The sequence below is a fragment of the Branchiostoma floridae genome, chromosome 8 (assembly GCF_000003815.2).
Source record: "Branchiostoma floridae strain S238N-H82 chromosome 8, Bfl_VNyyK, whole genome shotgun sequence".
NCBI lineage: Eukaryota > Metazoa > Chordata > Leptocardii > Amphioxiformes > Branchiostomatidae > Branchiostoma > Branchiostoma floridae.
The window spans coordinates 10,994,622-11,005,353 of NC_049986.1; positions in this window are offsets into that span (position 1 = coordinate 10,994,622).

A 10,732-nucleotide genomic window follows, 5' to 3' on the forward strand; every position below is an offset into this window, starting at 1 on the left:
GACAAAACGCAAATATGATATTCAAGAAGACGACGTCCCTTATATGAAAGTAAGGGACATAACTGTTAGGACGACCCTTGAACTCTGTCAACTCCAGCCAACCAGTGGATATTTTCTAGCTTCATATTAGACCTATCTCTATCAAAACGAGAAATGACGCTGTAATAAGATAACATTGTATTGATATTGCATTAGCACTACTCTTGGCACAGGGAGAAGCCTACTTCCCATATAGTGTTATATTAAACATACCTGGTGTTGATTCCACTCACAGTTTCGTTTAAGAAGATTTCTTCCTTGGTCAGCTTTGATGATGTTTCAAGGACTTTCCGTTTTGTTGGTAGAACTTAAATCAATATGCCTCAGAGATTCTGGACAGACACAAAGAAGCAAAGGGTGACATGATGTCTGTTGTAAGAATTATCTATTTAAAATGTAAAGATTCTTAGTTTAATCCTCAGAAGGTCCTGATGTTAATATGTCGTCAACTTAGGTAAAAAAAAGGTGTTTACTTTTGATGAGGGACTACCCTCTCTTCTTCGAGATAGGTTTCCTGTCTATTCACAAACTGGACAGACAGACAGGAATAGGCCGTGCGCTAAAGGCAGACTTCAGCCGCTCTATTGGCTCTGGTGATGGTTACAAATTTCGTTTTGTTAGCTATATCGTAGACCACGAGATGTTTCAAGATGTCAAAAGTTGTCAAAAGATCACAAAACAGAAACTTCAGGAACGGAGCAGTGAGGGGACAACTAGGGAAGTCGTAAGGGATTAGGGAACATCCGTCCAATTTGTGAGCAGACAGGAAACGTGGGATGGGATGGAAGCTTATCTTTACGGTCTCCCCTTATCTGTGCATATTGTACAAAACTGGTGCACTTTATCATTTCTTGCAAGTGAAATGGACTGGTTTCGTATCAGAGAGATGACGAATAAAATACAAAAATAATTATATTGTTATATTGCAGCGCTGACCGGCGAGAACATACACTTCAAAGATCTTCAAAGCTATCCGCCGAACCTCGTCTTTGTTTGCCATGTTTATGACCTAATGTAAAATCTATATATACATTTATGACGAAAGAGGTGACACAAGAGCCAGATTAGTAGTACTACGTAAGGCCAGATTGTAAACAGACGTCTGCTAAATTTCCCCTCCCCGTTTTGGGGCGACAATTATAGACTTGAAACTCAAACCACCACGTCCATCCATTGCAGTTATAACCCTTTTGAAAATCACTAACTTGACTTGAAGAAAGATGGGCAAAAATTGAAAAATTCAGTGGAGTGCGAGAGTCCGTCTAACGGCTATCTCGGCTAGGCTAGCTACAATCTTTCGCGCTGGGGTTACTAGTAATGGCCCCTTCCCTTCCACCTCCGTGATGTTTGCATCTCATTATCACAGTATACGGAGTCCCACTGCCGTCAAATATCCGGGGTGGTGGCAACGTTAACTGTAAGGCCGGCCGCTAGGAGCGCATAACTGCTGTATTAGCAATAGGGGTGGGTACCGTTACAGAAAATTCAGGTCCAGGTCCAAAGGATCAGGTCCAGGTCCGGACCTGAACCTGGACCTGATACAGTATGACTCATACCAATGGTCCATTTCAATACAAAGAAATCTGTTTGGTGGGGTATTAGACTCACACTGGCGTTTTAAAATCCTACTGCGCTAACTGCACCTGTACGATTGGCTGTAAAACTTGGTAGAAATTACTATAAACTCTACTTCACTCTTGTTATTTTCTTCCACCTGCAAACGCCAAAACGTGTGAATGCGTGGTAAGATAATCTGTTAATTTTCTAATCGGTCCAACATCCGGTCCACCTATTTTTTTTCAGGTCCGGTTTTTCTGGACCGGTCCAATAAGAAAAACCGGTTTTGTACCAGTACGCTGTACCGATACCCAGCCCTAATTAGCAACATGCAACGTGCCTTGCTTTGTGCCTCTGTGCTGAGCTTCGTGCTAACAAGTCACATTTGCAGCTTCTTGAAGTCTGTTGGTTCCTTATTGCGGCCTGCACCGCTTGTCTTTGGGACAGCAAGTCCGCACTTCCTTGTTGGGAAGGTGGGTTCACACGTGAGTATGTATTCAAGTCCGTATGAGGTCCATGTGGAAGTCTTAGCCTCTATCAGGTTCAATAGGTACTTGGAAAATATAGTCAGATAACATGCTATAGGAGTTTAAGGGTCGCAAACTATACACCTCAGCCAGCTAAGGTGGCCAATTTCTACCACTTTTTCAGTGACCTATGGAGCCTGGTATAAAGGCTAGGACTGCTATACGGACCTCATACGGACTTGAAAATATACGCACGTGTGAACTCCCCTTGAAAGGTCCCTAATGTGCAGTTACACGAGCGTATTTATCAAGTCTGTGAGGTCCGTATTGGTTTTTTTTGCATACTCAGCTGTACGAAAAATACGGACCCCATACGTATCTCAGACGTTTTGAGTCCGTTTTAGATACACAAGCATAGCTATAGGCACAGTACGTCCCAGTACACGGACTTAACCAGCGGCCAGCTAACTCGTTTGGCATGTGAATATTTTGTCTATATTTGTCAAATTTCTACGATTTTTCCAGTGACCCATGGAGCCTGGTAGAGGCCAAGACTACCATACGGATCTCACATGGACTTAGAAATATACGCAGATGTAAAGCAAGGACATTTTTGTAGGCTAACATGCTGTAGCATGTGGTAGTTTGATGTAAATTTAGACTTACCCTCAACACTGGGCTCTTCTGATGTCACGGATAGGACACGAAAAGTCCGAATGTGGAGATGTCCGAAAAATATTCGTAAAATGTTTTAGTCTTGGTAAAGACAACCGTCAGCTGCTCGGAGCTCCTTTTTATGTTGTGCGAGGGTACTAAGTGCGAGGTGCTCCAGTGTTGGGAGAAATTGGTTACCTGATGATGATTAAGTGTTCAAACAAACCAAGGACACGAGCAAACAAGAGGTGAGTGGGAATGCCTTTGAATTATAGATATATGGACACTTGAACATGTTGAATGTGTGACGACTACACTGTTAAAACGGGGGGCTTTCCATTTCTTCATTAAACTGATTTTCCAAGTAACCACCCTGAATGACACGTTCACTCCAGGATGTAACTTTATTTCCTGTTAAACAAAAGTTTAAGTTTCGGTTGCAATTGGGTTCCGCAAACGTGGATCCGGACAGACACTAGTATGTACTTAGTTTAAACAAAAGCACACAAGGAACTATACAGTTGAAGACAGATATGGACATTGTCAGTGCTACTGCTCGTCAAAAGAGTAAAATAGTTTCAATTTTGGTGCCTGGCTTTTACATTCAAAATCTGTTCTTTGTATATTATTACTTCTTTCTAATATTATCGACATCATCACTATTTGAAGCTATTTCAACCTAAAATCTATGCCTATGAATTTGGCTCTTGTGGGTTAGTAGTAAACGCAGTGACTTTAAGCTAAGGGCACAACCCTTCGTACGTGCAGTTTGCAAGTACGTTTTTTTGGGAGGCCACGTCCGCCACGTATTTCTGAAAACGTTCAGGCCGTACATACAGGGCAGGCGCGTCGCCCGTACCTACACGTACAGGGCGGAATCCACAGCCCGATGCCACACAAAGTTTTGCCTGCACGTAAAGTTCTACGGCATGTCTGTGTGCTCCAAAATCCGTCGGATTCCCGACGAGTTCGTACGGAGGCGGTACTTACCACTTACGGATCCCAAATGATTGCCCACGTTTTGGCACGTAGACAGCACGTATAAATTTGGACATACGGCGGGTTGTGCCCTTGGCTTAACTGGGCTGTGTAAAGCAACCGTTTATGATAAATAAGCAACATAAAAGTTATATACAACTTGCTTGTTTATTAAGCCCTATTATAACGTGACATATGTGAAACTTCTTTAAGTATACCGGTATATCTTGATGAAGGTTGAACATCAAGTTGATAAGATATGCCAAAAAGCAGTTACTCAAGCAATTGGATATGATTTTGGATACGGTCAGACGTTTTAACAAGCATCCACTAGTTTTCGTCAGTGTCACTGAAGAAAACTGTCTATATAGTGGATGCTAGTTGAAACGTCTGACCGTATCCAAAGTCATATCCAGTTGCTTGAGTAACTGCTTTTCGGTATACCGGAATATTTTGGAAGCTTACAACAAGGTCGTCAAGAAAATGTTCCCAAAATTTCCCTGTATGATTATGTAACGTTACTAGGCTAATAGTCAAGTGCTTTATGGTGTAAATTAAGATATTCTATCAACAGTGAGCTCTCACCGTCGAACTGGAAAAGTCCAAATATGGAGATTATGAAAAATAAGTAGATTACAGTCCATTTCCTGGAGGAAAGGCTGACAATCAAGTACTCAGTGTATAAAATACACTCAAGTGTATCAAGGGTGCGAAGGTTTGGAAGATATTGCTTTATAGCTAGCACTCATGCAGACAGGTAATGACTATTCCCAGACTATAGACGTCAACAAGCGAGGGGGAGGGGGGTGAATGTCCTTGACGTCCTGATATATGATTATATGGCCACTTGAATGTGCTACGGTTGCTGCAATGCTAGTAGATGGATTACCTGTTCTGCATTCAGATTTCAGACAGGTGAAAACCCTGGGAAACCACCTTGAATGACATACTTACTTCAGGATGTGACTTCAATTCCTGCACAAGTCTCGTCTGCGGTCCGACAAAGTGGAACGACACCAATATATGCACAGTTTTGAAGAAAAAAAACTGACTTGTAGAAAAGTATCATGGCATCAATGCCGATCCAATTAAGGAAATGTTAACCATCGTTCAGTTAAGTAAGAATACACACATTGTCAATAGTACTATTGGTTAAAATGGTTTCAGTTTCTGAACCTTTTAACTCAAAATAATGTTGTGTTTTGGTCCGAGACAAATTGGCTTTTACCAGTTCCACCACAATGCGGACGTACCCGGAGTCCAAGTCCATGTCCACACAGATACTAATAACGCAGATAATTCCTTAATTTGCAGAATTGATACAAAAGTGCCACAATGCTTTTAAGTGGTAAATGATTGCACTTTTAATATTGTGACCGGTTAAAGTTATTTAAAGTGTACCATAGATTATTTAGTTTTTTGAAGTCATTTACATAATCAGAATATTTCCTGGAGATATGAGGTCTAGGTTGTGCAAGGTTTCCGGAAAAGTGGAAATGACGCCAAGTTGTACCCAGAAAAAAAGGGAACTCTTCAGTTCAAGACAAACATCTTCCATATTACAGTTCTAACGAGAGTAAAACGAGAGTTCCGGGCAACCTCATATACATACCTTAGTGAAGTAGATTTTAATATGTAAATGACTCATATAACTTATGCATGGTTATGCTCACCTTCATCTAACTTACACATGTAAGAAGCTTAAAGGTTCGATCATTTATCCTCAAGCGTTTTTTTCTGTATTGTATGCAAATCAGTTCCTCATTTGCATGTTTGGTATCTGCACATTTGGACGGGTTGAATTTCAGTCGGAATTTATATGAACCCGGGACAAATAGTCACTATGACCTAACCTTAGGGGAACACCGAGTAATACCCTCCGGTATCCGGCAGTCCAGCTGGACAAAACTGTGGCTTAGTAGCTTGGTCCCGGCTACATCCCTGTAGGGGCAACGGTGCGATTTGGGACCTAAGCTGAACTTCTGTTAATCCGTCTTTCCTTTCTTCAGTTATCTCCTTTAGAGCATCTTAACAAAAACTCACATGCAGGTCAAAATTAACTGTTGTAGGCCCAATCTTACCTTTCTTTGTCATGACGTCAAAAGCTATCAAGACCATGTCATGACCACGACAAGAGATACATGGAAAAAGCAGCAAGAACTCTACATAAAAAAATTCTCTTTCCAATATCCAATAGTCACAATTTCAGCAGCTCAGTATAAGATTTTATATTTCAAATGTGTCGGATCATTCAGTTACAGCTTCATTTCAATTACTGCTTATATTGAATAAGGTGAAAATGAGTACCTAGCTTCGGCTAGGGCCGTCCCTCGGATAGGACGTTAAATGGAGGTCCCCTGTATGGGGAGAGTCACACCCCATGCACGTTAAAGAACCCCCACACGTGCGATGGTGCAGTGTGAGATGGATAAAAAACATTCTGTCTGGAGTTGGTGATTCACTTAAAATCACCCGGATGGAGGCCTGGAGAACTTCCATACCGTATCAGCCACACGGTGATTTACATCATTCACCCGGACGGGAGACCTGGCGCATCCCCGTCTTGTAATTAGCCAGCGAAAGGATATGCCACCCCGTAAGGGTCGGTATATCCCCGCCGTGATATGTGCGAACATGTGTGTATGGCGGCTTTGAACATGTGTCCTTTGACACCTGTTCCGCCATACCCTGCATTGTCATCGTATATTGAGAATCCTAATAAATAAATAAATAAATAGATATGGTTTGCACAATCATGGCTAGTCTTGGCTATTGACTTTCGGACTGCCCGACGAAGCTAACGGAACCTCCAGTCAGTTACCTGCCGAAGTCAAAGAAGAATATGTGAAACAACAATAGTAAAATAACAAATCTCTATTGTTTCCTATACTTTACTCGGGTACCATACCCTACAATTTACACGTATCCTTGTGCACGCCAAGTTCTCTCTACATCTACATCGAATGAATGAATGAATTTTATTGCTCAACAATCGCACAGGGTACAATGTATGGCAACCAATGACAACTAATAGCTATACAGACAATAGTGCTAAGAGGCTACATACAAAATAACAACAAAACATTATCGATAACAGTACAGTTATGGATGATGAATCTGGTCTCGCATTTGGAATACATTATAAAGAAACTGGCCTACGTAGACGGATATATGAGATGAACATGAGAGCAATACATGGAAAATATCGCTTTCTGCACCAGGGAGAGTGATGTGTGTTTTGGTTCTAATATTCTTAAACAATGTTTCTCTCTCTTTACTGTAGGTAGGATGAATACGGCGTCCACGAGTCCACCCAGCGTAGGTCAACGTTACTGCAGCCTACCATGTCTGCAATGTATTGTCAAGTCACAGACTAATTGATTCTAAATTATTTTCTCCAGATCTAGTGTCCCATGTTTGGGTTTAGTGCTCCAGTTACATTATCAATTTCATTTGTTCACACAACTTCTTGGGTCGTGTGGCGCTGTCGGTAAAAATGTTCTGGGTTCGAATCCGTTGATGTGCCACCGATCTTGTGTCCAACGGAAAGGCACTTTACACGACTTTCCTCGCTTCATTCAGGTGAAAATGAGTACCTAGCTTCGGTTAGGGCTGCCCTTGCATGTGAGGTTAATTTGCGATCCCGTGTTATAATTAGAGAGCCATATCTCGAGCATTTAAAAGAACCCACCGCACTTATCGAAAAGAGTAGGGGTCCTTCCCTGATGTGAGTGGATCAAATGAATACGTCGGAATATGCAGCTTGTACTGTTCAGTGCAAACCTGATGTGTTAATGTGCCAAAAGTTAGGCGGTTTACCTGGTATGCAAAACAAACAAACGAAAACTTGCCAACTGCGTGCAACTATGTATAACATAACGCAAAGCACAGTGTTCATGGGGCGAGTAGGAAGAAACATGCATGCATCTCTCATTAATAGGGCATTTACACTGAAGCCGATTTTTAGCAGGAATCAAGCAGAACCAGCCGGAATAAAGCATTTGCAAAATTTGTGCCACATTCAGGTGGGAATTCCAAATGGACCTTATATTCCCTTCACACGTGGAGGATTGAGCCAAAATGCCGTCAGAATGAACATTCTTTTCTATTCCTCGGAATTCGTAGGGTATTCTAAAAATTCTAACAGCATTCCACATATTCCAAAAATAGTTACTCAAGCAACTGGATATGGTTTTAGAGCATATAGAGGATATAGAGCAAAGAAAGCAATCAACAAAGAACCACAGAAGGTAAGTGTAGCATTTTTCATGGATGTTTTGAAATTACCCGTCATCTTTAAATTTTTGTAGAGCTTTCTGTCACTGATTAAGTCACATTTATCTTATAATAATTAGGGGATGTTGATTTGGTTATATGGATGAAACTGAGAAACTCAAAACTGACGTTTATTGGCCCAAAAAATGCGATCTTTGGGCAATAAACATAGTCAGAATGGTCGAACGATGACATGGCACACAAAATATGTTATGACGAACATTTTGTTTTTTTCATTTCCATTCTTTCGCATTTTCGACCATGGTTTTGACGGGGACATGTTTTAAAGTTAGTGTACGTTTTCCAATGTTTTTTTTTGTAGCAATTTGCTTTGTAAGAATTTCAAAATGGTTCCATTTTTCCACGGCTAAAACATTGACGCGTGCGAGGATGGCATCCATACATTAAATCAACATGGCCTTAGATGGTGAAACAAGTCCTCAAGCTGACATTTCGATAATCACATGTAAAGCTAAGGGCACAATCCGCCGTACGCGCAAATACGTGCTGTCTACGTGCCAAAACGTGGGCAATATTTTGGGTTCCGTAAGTGGTAAGTACCGCCTCCGTACGAACTCGTATGGAATCCGGCGGATTTTGGAGCACTCAGACACGCCGTAGAACTTTACGTGAAGGGAAAACTTTGTGTGCCATCGGGCTGCAAATTCTCCCCCGTACGTTTTCAGTGAACGTTTTCAGAAACACAAGGCGGACGTGGCCTCCCCCCCCCCCCAAAAAAAAACCCCACGTACGGACAAATTGCACGTACGGCGGGTTGTACCCTTAGCTTTACCTTTGTCATGACAAGAATGATCGGTTTACTTTGCACTGCAGATAGGTTGCGATGCTTACAATACATTACCAAACGTAAAGGACTCACGTACATAGCAACATTTGTTGCCGCTGTCTCACTACTGTTTATTGATATCTACTTGGGGTGAAAAATATGTCTTTAGCCTCATCAAAAAATGAAATGCAAACCGCAAATTTGGAGCATGGATATAAAATATTAAGTTGTTTTTTTTCAATGTACACCGAAATTGAAGTGAAGACCTGAGGCGTGTGGGTCAATTTGCTCGGCTAAAAATCAGACTTCATCTCGTTAGAAAACATTTCGATAAAGTTGGATATTTGTGGCAGTATGCATTTGACTTGCACATTGCACCCTTGTTTTCCTTACCATTTTTTCTACTGAAGTTCAAAGGGACGTTGACTAGAAAGCAAAGACCACACTGATTTGCAATTAGGTGGATATTGATAAAATGCTTAATACTATGCAGCTGTCATTTGAAATTTGAGTGGACTTTCAAACAATGTTCTAATATACAGTACCTTACCTTTGCGACTTCAATTATGACACCTAGCTGCGGTGCAACTTGAACTAGTCATTTTTGCCCAAAGATGACATATGGACAAAATACTCTGTTGTCCAGTACCAACTTGATTCAAGTTTTCATAAAAGAAATGCATATCGCACACTGCAGATAGAGATTCCAGAGCATTCATCCAGCCGAACAGCATACCAGGTCCAGTTTCAGCCTTCGAAGTTAGATCAGAACAGATAACAGTAAGGCAACCATGCATCGAAACGTGGCTTTTCGTCAAGAAAATTACTCTCTAAGAACGGGATTCGCTGTGCTTTTATCGTTGCTTTTGGTACCCGCTTGTTTGCCTTCTGATGCTACTTGTCCCGTTCAGTGTAGAATGGCAAACCAGTCTGATTACGTCAGATTGAAGTATTTCGTGGCTCCAGCAAAATCGATCCCCTCGCTTGCATGGATCCACATGTGCGAGTGTGTAAACAGAACTGTTGCCACAAGCACCTCAGGTCTCCCTCAGCTAATAGCACATGTGGTTGATACTGCAGTGGTTGGATATCCAGTGGTTGATGGGACGTCTATCGGCAAAAACTCTGGGGGCAGTAACAGTAAATCCTCCATAGAAGGGAATGCTCTGGCCAATACATTTATCGACCTCTGGCTTGTGCTCCTAGACTTTAATAGTTTAACTCATGTCAAGCAGACCTGGTTCTCTGGGTTGAAAAATCTTCGTGTGGTAACCTTGTCTAATAATAAGATAGCAAGGATGGATGCAGGGTGTTTTATGGACCTGGGTTTGCTTGAAGTATTACACTTGCAGAATAATCATCTTCAAACTATAGACCCCGGGTGGTTCACAGGGCTTTATAACCTTAAAGAGTTCTACTTAGAACTTAACAACATTGTGGCCATTCCCCCTGGTGTATTCCAGCACCTCGTAGGTGACATTAACGGTTTGTATCTGGGTGAGAAATTGCCGTTTCTTGACGGAGAATCGTTCTGGGGCCTTAGAAATGTAAGAATGTTACGCGTTCTTGGCACGAGGCCGGTTTTGTTTCATGGCACAATGGTACGTCAGGAGGCTTGGAGCATTTTTCTCCGCAACCATGGAAATGAGTGTGGGTCTCATCACATCAGAAGGCAAGACGTGTCAGTTAATGTCGCCAACCGCCTCCTCTGTATCACCCACGACCCTTTCAACGGTGAGCAGACTTTGGGGTGGACCTTAGCGTTATCAAATGCAAGTGACCCGAGGCATGCTACAACCCCATGCGGCTTGCGAGCCATACACATGTCAAAGATCAACACGACGTCACGTTTTACTGTCCTGATGAAGACTGGATCTTCCGATCAAAACGTTCCAAGCGATGACAATGCTAGGTGTAGACAGGGGTGGGGACATAACGGTGGCCTGGTGGTGGCTTTACGGGGTGGGTTACGTCT